At 48.1% G+C, this 9,485-nt stretch overlaps 1 long non-coding RNA gene across 1 annotated transcript; it reads left to right on the top strand.

Moving 5' to 3' along the window:
• The first annotated feature begins 4,527 nt into the window (after positions 1-4,527).
• Positions 4,528-9,265, top strand: LOC140702804 (uncharacterized). Its single transcript, XR_013539315.1, has 2 exons — positions 4,528-6,545; positions 7,853-9,265. It is a non-coding gene; the product is annotated as an uncharacterized LOC140702804 (long non-coding RNA).
• The last annotated feature ends 220 nt before the right edge of the window (positions 9,266-9,485 follow it).

Genomic DNA, 9,485 nt, shown 5'->3' with positions numbered 1-9,485 from the left:
TGCAGCATCTTCATAGAGGAAGGGCAGAGCAGAAACCGCTCCAGATGTTCACAGATGTTGGAACGGCCCCTCCTCACATTCTCTAGTAGGCCTTGCGTGCCTTCCAGTGGATTCTGCCCTCGGGCGACTCTTTCCTGGGTTTTCCAGGCAGGCCGAGGCGCACGTGCAACGAAAGAGATATTTCCTACCCCCAAAAAAACCCTCCACTCCTTTTTAGAGTGGCCGAAAAGGGTTCAAAAGCTGACGGGGGGGGGGGAAGAGATCCGGAAACATGCGATTCACAGGCTTGCCGGAAGCCGGAGGTGACTTGACGGCCCAACAACAAAAACAGCCTTTCGATACGTTGTTCCCAAAATGACAAAACCAATTTTAAAGAAAGATACAGAAACTCACACCAGACGCTATAAACACGGGTGAAAACAACAACAAGCGACACCGAAAAGGTCCATGCTAGGTTTCTATACCAGCAAGCGAGGGGCAGGAAAGGTTTATACCTCGTGGGAAAAGACTGTTTTAAACCAATGTCTTAACAGAAGCAGGGGGTCAAAGAAGCAGACGGGCAGAGTCAAGAAAGGAAGGACCCAGAAGGCTTCCCTTAGGGTTCGAGTTACTCTCTGCTCATCCCTCCCCTCCTTATCTCGGCTGCTGAACCCACCTGCCCCAGGAGTGGACAAATGGCCCGGTTCCCCCCTTTCTTCCTTCCTCCCTGCCTGTCCTCCCAAGTCTCCTCCCACCCTGGTCCAAAACAAAGGGCAGAACAGGACCCATCATTCCCTTGATGGCCCATTTCTTGTCAGGTGGCAAGAAAGCCCGATCCACAGAATAAAAAGACCTCTTTGGCAGAGGTGGTGGTGAAGGCTTCTGGGAGTTGTAGTCCAAGAACATCTGGAGGCCCAAGGTTGGGGACCACTGCCCCAAACAAAAGGACAACTGACTTACAATGGGTCCAAAGAAACCACACCATACTCAGCAACAGAGACCTTAAATGAAAAACCAAGCTCCTTCACAGAGTTTGGTGGACCTCGGGTGGAAAAATGCTTATTAAGGGTCGAATCTCCAGATTACAGAACTGATATGAGATCTGCCGCGGCTGATTGCCACTTTTAGGCTTTCCCAGGGGGTAGACTGCGCCTACGAAGGGAAGCCCTCCCCTGGTAGGCCCGATCCACCAGGCTTTCCCAGGGGGTAGACTGCGTCTAAGAAGGGAAGCCCTCCCCTGGTAGGCCCGATCCACCAGGCTTTCCCAGGGGGTAGACTGCGCCTGCGAAGGGAAGCCCTCCCCTGGTAGGCCCGATCCACCAGGCTTTCCCAGGGTGTAAACTGCGCCTACAAAGGGAAGCCCTCCCCTGGTAGGCCCCATCCACCACACTTTCCCAGGGGGTAGACTGCGCCTGCGAAGGGAAGCCCTCCCCTGGTAGGCCCGATCCACCAGGCTTTCCCAGGGTGTAAACTGCGCCTACAAAGGGAAGCCCTCCCCTGGTAGGCCCCATCCACCACACTTTCCCAGGGGATAGACTACGCCTACGAAGGGAAGCCCTCCCCTGGTAGGCCTGATCCACCAGGCTTTCCCAGGGGATAGACTGCACCTACGAAGGGAAGCCCTACCCTGGTAGGCCCAATCCACCACGCTTTCCTAGAGGGTAGACTGCCCCTACGAAGGGAAGCCCTCCCGATCCACCAGGCTTTCCCAGGGGGTAGACTGCGCCTACGAAGGGAAGCCCTCCCCTGGTAGGCCCGATCCACCACGCTTTCCTAGAGGGTAGACTGCCCCTACGAAGGGAAGCCCTCCCGATCCACCAGGCTTTCCCAGGGGGTAGACTGCGCCTACGAAGGGAAGCCCTCCCCTGGTAGGCCCGATCCACCACGCTTTCCTAGAGGGTAGACTGCCCCTACGAAGGGAAGCCCTCCCCTGGTAGGCCCGATCCACCACGCTTTCCTAGAGGGTAGACTGCCCCTACGAAGGGAAGCCCTCCCGATCCACCAGGCTTTCCCAGGGGGTAGACTGCGCCTACGAAGGGAAGCCCTCCCCTGGTAGGCCCGATCCACCACGCTTTCCTAGAGGGTAGACTGCCCCTACGAAGGGAAGCCCTCCCGATCCACCAGGCTTTCCCAGGGGGTAGACTGCGCCTACGAAGGGAAGCCCTCCCCTGGTAGGCCCGATCCACCACGCTTTCCTAGAGGGTAGACTGCCCCTACGAAGGGAAGCCCTCCCGATCCACCAGGCTTTCCCAGGGGGTAGACTGCGCCTACGAAGGGAAGCCCTCCCCTGGTAGGCCCGATCCACCACGCTTTCCTAGAGGGTAGACTGCCCCTACGAAGGGAAGCCCTCCCGATCCACCAGGCTTTCCCAGGGGGTAGACTGCGCCTACGAAGGGAAGCCCTCCCCTGGTAGGCCCGATCCACCAGGCTTTCCCAGGGGGTAGACTGCGCCTACGAAGGGAAGCCCTCCCCTGGTAGGCCCGATCCACCACGCTTTCCTAGAGGGTAGACTGCCCCTACGAAGGGAAGCCCTCCCGATCCACCAGGCTTTCCCAGGGGGTAGACTGCGCCTACGAAGGGAAGCCCTCCCCTGGTAGGCCCGATCCACCACGCTTTCCCAGGGGGTAGACTGCGCCTAAGAAGGGAAGCCCTCCCCTGGTAGGCCCGATCCACCAGGCTTTCCTAGAGGGTAGACTGCGCCTACGAAGGGAAGCCCTCCCGATCCACCAGGCTTTCCTAGAGGGTAGACTGCGCCTACAAAGGGAAGCCCTCCCCTGGTAGGCCCGATCCACCAGGCTTTCCCAGAGGGTAGACTGCGCCTACGAAGGGAAGCCCTCCCCTGGTAGGCCCGATCCACCAGGCTTTCCCAGGGGGTAGACTGCGCCTATGAAGGGCCCAATCTACCATGGGAGGCCTGCCTCTAGTCTGGTAGGCCCAGTCTACCCCCCAGGAAATCCTAAAGGTGGCATTTGGTGGCGGTGGCTTCTGTGGCAGCGTGGCCTGGGCAGCTGCGGGAAAGGCGAGGTGAGATCCCCGATGGATCCCTGCCAATGGTGGTTTTGGTGGCGGTCGTGCCCGGGCGGCTGACCAAGTCCAGAAGTCAAGGCACCACTGTGTTAATTTTAGAAGGTTAGATTCATTTACGAAATTGTCAAATAAATAGCCATTGCAGGATGCGAATGGAGCCACAGCTTTAAAATGATTGGCTAAGGAGTCATGTGCCCTATTTTGGGAAACATCTTTAATTGATTAAATCTCTTTTTAACCTTTTTCTTCCTCTTTAATTCATCATCTTTCTGAGTAATGTATTGGATGCTTTTGGCTGTTTTTACCTCTTTGAAGCATTTTGAGTAAAGTTGTGCAGCTCAGCATGCAACAGATAAGTGTCTACAGAGATTTCTTAGCGAGCAGGAATTCACTTTAAAAAGTCATGCCTTTTGTATTAGTGTGCAACAGGATTTCAGCCAATATCTTTAAAAATAAAACCAGGAAATTGGCCGGTGGGCTTTTCATTTCACAAAGTAAAACGCTTCTGAAGTCTTTCACAGCCTTGTGGGACAAATATGTCCATGTGCAGCCCTGAAGCAGAAGGGTTGTGGAAGGTCCACATGCTTTCAGTGCCTGCTGCCAGACTGTTGGATGGCTTCAGGGAACATCCTGAGCATCCACTCTTGATCAGAGCATTACGAGCATCCTCTACAGCTCAGGAAGAAGGAAGTGCAGCCACTAGAACGGAGGACTTGCTCGGGATCCCTGTGAGCAGGCTGTATATTTGACAAGAATGTATTGATTATCTGCAATGAATGTTTGGTGGGAGTCCCCTGTGCCTGAGCTATAGGGCCATCCTTGCCCGCCCTCCTGATGGAAGTGCTTCTTTCACCCCTGATTCTACTGTGGGTTGTGCTTTTTGTCTCTGATGTGTGGGAACTGAGCAAATAGGCAGGAGCTGTGCCTAGTGGAGCATATGCTGAGGGGATAGAGTTGGGTGCCGTCAGGACGTTAACCGGGCTATAGCACTGTCCCAAACTGAGCTTTACTCAGGTGTAGAACCATTCAAGGCGTTATGGGAGGTAAGTGAGTTGTTTTGTATGTGTTCATGAACTGTTGTGAAATTGCAGTCAGACAAGTGTGAAGGGGAAACCTCCCTAATGTGTGTAAACGGGTTGATTGGTATAAATACATAATTCTTACATTCCCAAACTTTCAGTCAGTTTGAGTTTCTTAACATTCATACTCCTATGACATTAAAACTTCAATCCTGCCTCCCTTCATTTAATATAAATGGATGTAGTAAATAATTCTGAGATACTGTAAATGATCTGTGTACATTTTAATTCCAATACTGTATATATATGTATTGTATTTACAGGTGTTTATTCTTGCTGTTCTCGAATTTTTAATGAATTCTGCTTGCATAGGATTGTTATCGTATAAAATTAATGCACATAACTGGTCCTGGGACGACAGCATGTTGGTTTGGCATTCTTCTTAGCACAACAGACCCTTTGCTCTCTGTGGCTTCAGTAAAAAATGTTGGTAAGTAAGAGAAATTGCTTTTCTAAAGAGAGGTGCATCCCTGGGGACACAAGTATGAAGAGCAGCACTGCAGGTGCCACGGAGGTCCATTCCTTTCCCCCAGAACCAGCCGGGAGTGATTTCACAAGAGATTAAGAGCCTTCATTTTCGATTTGCTCCAACTATATAATATTGGTTTTAACTAGAAATGGAGGTACTCGTATACGAATATGAATACCCCCTCACTGCTCATTCTTTTAAATGATTTTGAGATATTGGAGGAATTCCCTAAAATGCTTGCAACTGAACTATTAATTCAATATTGTGGAAAAAATTGGAAAATGAGCTCCTTACAATTGTACAATTAATTGCAATTTTGAAAACAATGGTGTTGTGAACTTTGGGAAAACTATTTTAATTCTTCAGGCCAGTTTTATTTATAAGTGGAGATGGGCTCTTAATAGGTGGCAAAGAAAAAAAGATAATTTTAGCAAAAAAATCTGTAGGTAAGCAATGTTTCTCTTTTGTTAACAATTGGAAGTTCACAAAATGTGAAAGCCTGCAAGTTTCTGCAGAACTCTCTTTAAGTAGATATGGCAAAATATTACAGAAACTAAAATAGGATGGAAAATAGTTTACCTGTTTCAAGCCATTAAGGTCTCTCACTGAACTCAGTTTCAAGATAGACCGTATGGATTTGATGGAGTCAGTCATGCAGATAACACACAGCTGTTGCAAAGCCCACTGAGAAGAAGACAAGATGCTGGTTCTCCTCTGGATCATAGCAACCGATTTCTGCAAGTATACAGTGGTGCCTTGCTAAACAATTACCCCGCATGACAGTTTTTTTGCTAGACATTGACTTTTTACGATCGCTATAGCGATACACAAAAGAGTGATTCCTATGGGGGAATTTCATGGGACAATGTTTGGTCCCTGCTTCACAAACAGATTTTCGCTAGACAAAAATCAAGGTGTCGGTATAACATACCCACAGCAGGAAAGGAGACACTTTGAACCACAGCAAAATAAAATCCAGTATCCGCAGGTGGACTGTATCTGGTCAACTAAACATCAGAAAACTTGCAAGTTGTTTCATTCCTGAATTCTTTTCCTGTCCTGGTGGGGTGCCGGAGAATGTGGAGGGGTGACTCCCAGGTGAACTGCTGGTGTTTAAGCCTTTGGCATAGAAGAGGAGAACTGAGGCCACGGAGGCCAGAAGGCTGAGAAGAGAGAGAGAGGAAGAGAAGGACGGTGAAGTAAACAAGGAGAAGGAAATGAATCAAACCTTCTTTGCCTCGGAAATAACTGGGGAGAAGAGTTGTCTTCATTTGACGGAGCTTCGCAGTTTTGTGACACTGAAAGTCTCTTTGACTTAAAAATGGGTTAGTTCTACATAACGTAATGTTTGTCTGTGGCAGGGAAAGTACATCTTCATTTTCCTACAGAGTTTATCAGCTGAAGGATATAATGAGAGCCAAATTGCATATTTTTTTAAAAAGAGTACATTTCCTAATATTGCAGATTTCCTCTTCCAGACATGCAGTTCTCGCAAAGTTCCACGTCTGCACCATCGGACTTGCAAATAAAGGTTGTGCTTCTCTTCCTCTGAACAAGCAAGACAGTAGAAAGCATGTGAAACAAGTTTGTTCAATGTTCAAAAAATGCATTTTACATGTTAAAACACCCTTGCTCTATTGATATACTAACTATATCATCTAATTTTTAGTTTGTGGGAGCCTTAAAATAGGTGTACGGAGACTTAAGAATCTTTAAATCAGGATTTCATCCTTCATTTTTTCTGGTTGATGATGTTATACATGATAAAAATATAGCTGTATTCAAATTTTGGGAATTCACGCTTCTTTAAACTATCTATCCACTCGTCAAGCATCAAATCAGGCATTTTTTTGTTATTTTCTTTTGTTTCTTAGGCATTTCAAACACACTTTTAAACCTAATTAGAGGTGAATCTTTTTTGATCAATACCATCAGCACCATAGTATATCATGTATGTAGAAATCTGGACTACCAAAATCTTCCAGGAATAGGTAAATCTATTGCTTCCTGTTATTTATTCTTGCATAAAGATACAATTTGTGCTGTGTCGTGACTCTAATTGTTAAATGTTAGAAGGGAGGATATAAAGGAGATTAAGGAGGGAGGTTAGAAGGCAGAAGAAATAATGTAATGAAATATTTTTTTCCTAACATTGAGAAGTTCCTATGTATCTTTGATTTGTCAACGTGCATGCCACAATCTGGACATCCCCAGTGTTTGCAGAGTAGAAGCGTTCCAAATCTGGAGATGTTGTGGAAGTTTATGCTTTAATCAGAAACCCAGTAGAGTGGGTGTCCTTCGTTTCCACTTAAAATAGTTCAGCCTGGTGATTGGGTATCATAAGTATCTCCAGAACAAATCAATGTGACTCTGTGGTCTGCGAACAAGTGAAAAAAAAAACCCATACTGTGCATATCCTCATAGAAGTATGGTAGGCTCCATTGAGTTCAACAGAACTCTAGTTTTAGGCTTGATTTTTTTAGGCCCAAAAGAAGACTGCAATCTGCTACCAGTAGACTATATTACACGTGCATGTTCTATACTAACAACGATGTTTAAATTTTAGTTTTCTGCATATTGCCCTCTGTGAAAGATACTGGTTTGGATCAGAATTAATGATAAAATCCTGTGTTTCTCTACTCAGAGGTAACTCCTAATGAGTGTCATTGTACTCCCAGATAAAAATAGACGATTAGTCGTGCTTTGGGCTGGGCTTAAAAGGTGCTTTCGTGTTCCTACTAAAGTCAGCACAAAACATTTCACTGAATTGAGTGGAGAAGGACTGAAGTCTAAGAGCCCAAGACTAGATGGTCAAGGGCCAGATAAGCATCCCTAGAGCAGATGAAGTGATGCAGCAGTCCAACCCCTTCTTTCTTTCGGGCCATTCTTGCCTTAGCCTAACTTTTGACAGCCTGGGGGCTGCGTTCCTGGGCTGCAAGAGATTTGGATCAGACTCTTTCACTGGGCAAATCTTAGCCAGCAGGGCAGTTCTGCCGGCAGATTTATTCTGGTAGGAGATTTCTGAGGTTAGCTGAAAAGGTTTATATTTAATCTAATCCCTTCAGTTAACAATCTTTAAATTAGAAGTGTCCTGTAATTTGTCCTAATGATTTTAAAGGGATTAAAAGATCCTTTTAAAAATACATATATAAAGCATGAGTTAACACAGGCCAGTTGTTTGGTGCATAAGATAAGAGTCTTGAAGTACAATTAATTATACAACAGTAGTTATAATTCTTTGAAAATTAAAATAGCGTAATGGAAATGGCAAATGACTGAATTTTGTTTACTTTCGCAGTTCAAGTGGAAGGCTGTCTTTCAGAAGGTGGCCACCAGGGCATATGCGATTTCAGAAGATGGCCACCAGGGCATATGCGATTTCAGAAGATGGCCACCAGGGCATATGCGATTTAAGAAGATGGCCACCAGGGCATATGCGATTTCAGAAGATGGCCACCAGGGCATATGCGATTTCAGAAGATGGCCACCAGGGCATATGCGATTTCAGAAGATGGCCACCAGGGCATATGCAGAGTTCCATTCTGAAGCAAAGCACCAAGGGGGTCACAGAAGAAGGGAGCTCCCACCAATTCCCAACCGCAGGACAAGGTAGCGACGGGTAGAGAGGGGGGGAGGCGGGGGAGGGAGCGCCTAACAGCTGATGGTCGGGGCTGCAGGCGCGGCCCGCTCCCCGCGCCGCCTCCCGATCTCCCTGCGGCACACGAGCAAGCTCCCTCCTGCCGCGCCAGAGAAGGGAAGGACCCAACTCCCAAGCTCCAAACCGTCCAAAATACAGCCTGGCCACTGTCCCAAGCACCGCAAGAGCACTCCTCCGTCTCCGTCTGCCAGCAGCAAAGGGGCCCGTGTGATGAACTGGCGCTTCCTTAAATAGCGCCGGTTCGCGCCAATAGTCCCACGTGGCCCCTCGTCATCTGCGCTTCCGGAACCGGGGCAGCAAAACACGCTGCGGCTTACGGAGGCGTCTCCGCGCCCCTCTCCGCGCGTACGTTTCTTGCCGGCACGCTTGAAGACCACAAAGTACATATCTGCCTTGCATGGAGACTGCTCGATTGTTGCATGCTGAGTGATCTTCTTAGAAGGAACGGTGGCATTGCCACAGTAATGGCTGTGGGCTCACAGGCTGTACCTCAGATGGCAGAAGAACTCCAAGGGTCGCTCTCCATCGTTGACCTCAGGGGTAGCCCTTGCTGATTGTGACTGGCGGTGTGGAAGGCACAACAGCCGACCATGGATGGAGAAAAGGAAAGCTGGGCCAAGAATGGATATACATATGCACCCATAGACACAGTGACAGCCCTTGTTAGTATAGTGGGCATAGGGTCAGGATAGGACACAAGGATTTGAACACCTGTCAAGCGATGTAAACAAATGGGGAGTGGTAATATAAACGATCTCGTGAACTATTCATCTCCTTTGAAAACACTATCTTCTTCCTCCTCCTCCCTCAGTTTCCCTTTCACACATCCTCACCTCAAGTGAGGCCAGGAAGTTCAGCAGGAAGGGAATACAAGCAAAGCCCTCAGCGGGCGTTCTGTGGTGAACATGTCCAAGTAAGGAGAGGGGGAGAAATGGGCGCGCTGGAGGCAGCCTGAGGTGGGGTGGTGCCTCACCCGCCTTGAAAGACAAACCTCCATTTCTTGACCTTCACATTGAGGCAGGCTGAATAAAAATAAAATAAAATTTGAAAGCAGCTTTGTTTGGGGTCAGTTCTCTCCCAGGACCTGGGCTGGTCTAAGACATGGCGATGACTGGGGCAATGGAGAAGATGGAGTCTTCTCCCTTCTGTACGAGAAAGCCAACTACAACAGCAGCTGAATTTCCTTCAGTGGGGAATGTGTGATCCTCCAGATGTGGGGTCATGAGAAAAAGAAAGCACACCATCTTTGAATTCGATGGTTTTATGTATCAGG

Source organism: Pogona vitticeps, chromosome 15 (genome assembly GCF_051106095.1).
Source record: "Pogona vitticeps strain Pit_001003342236 chromosome 15, PviZW2.1, whole genome shotgun sequence".
In the NCBI taxonomy this organism is placed as follows: Eukaryota; Metazoa; Chordata; class Lepidosauria; order Squamata; family Agamidae; genus Pogona; species Pogona vitticeps.
The sequence above is the reverse complement of the archived record's forward strand: the minus strand, read 5'-3'. Positions and strand labels throughout refer to the sequence as shown.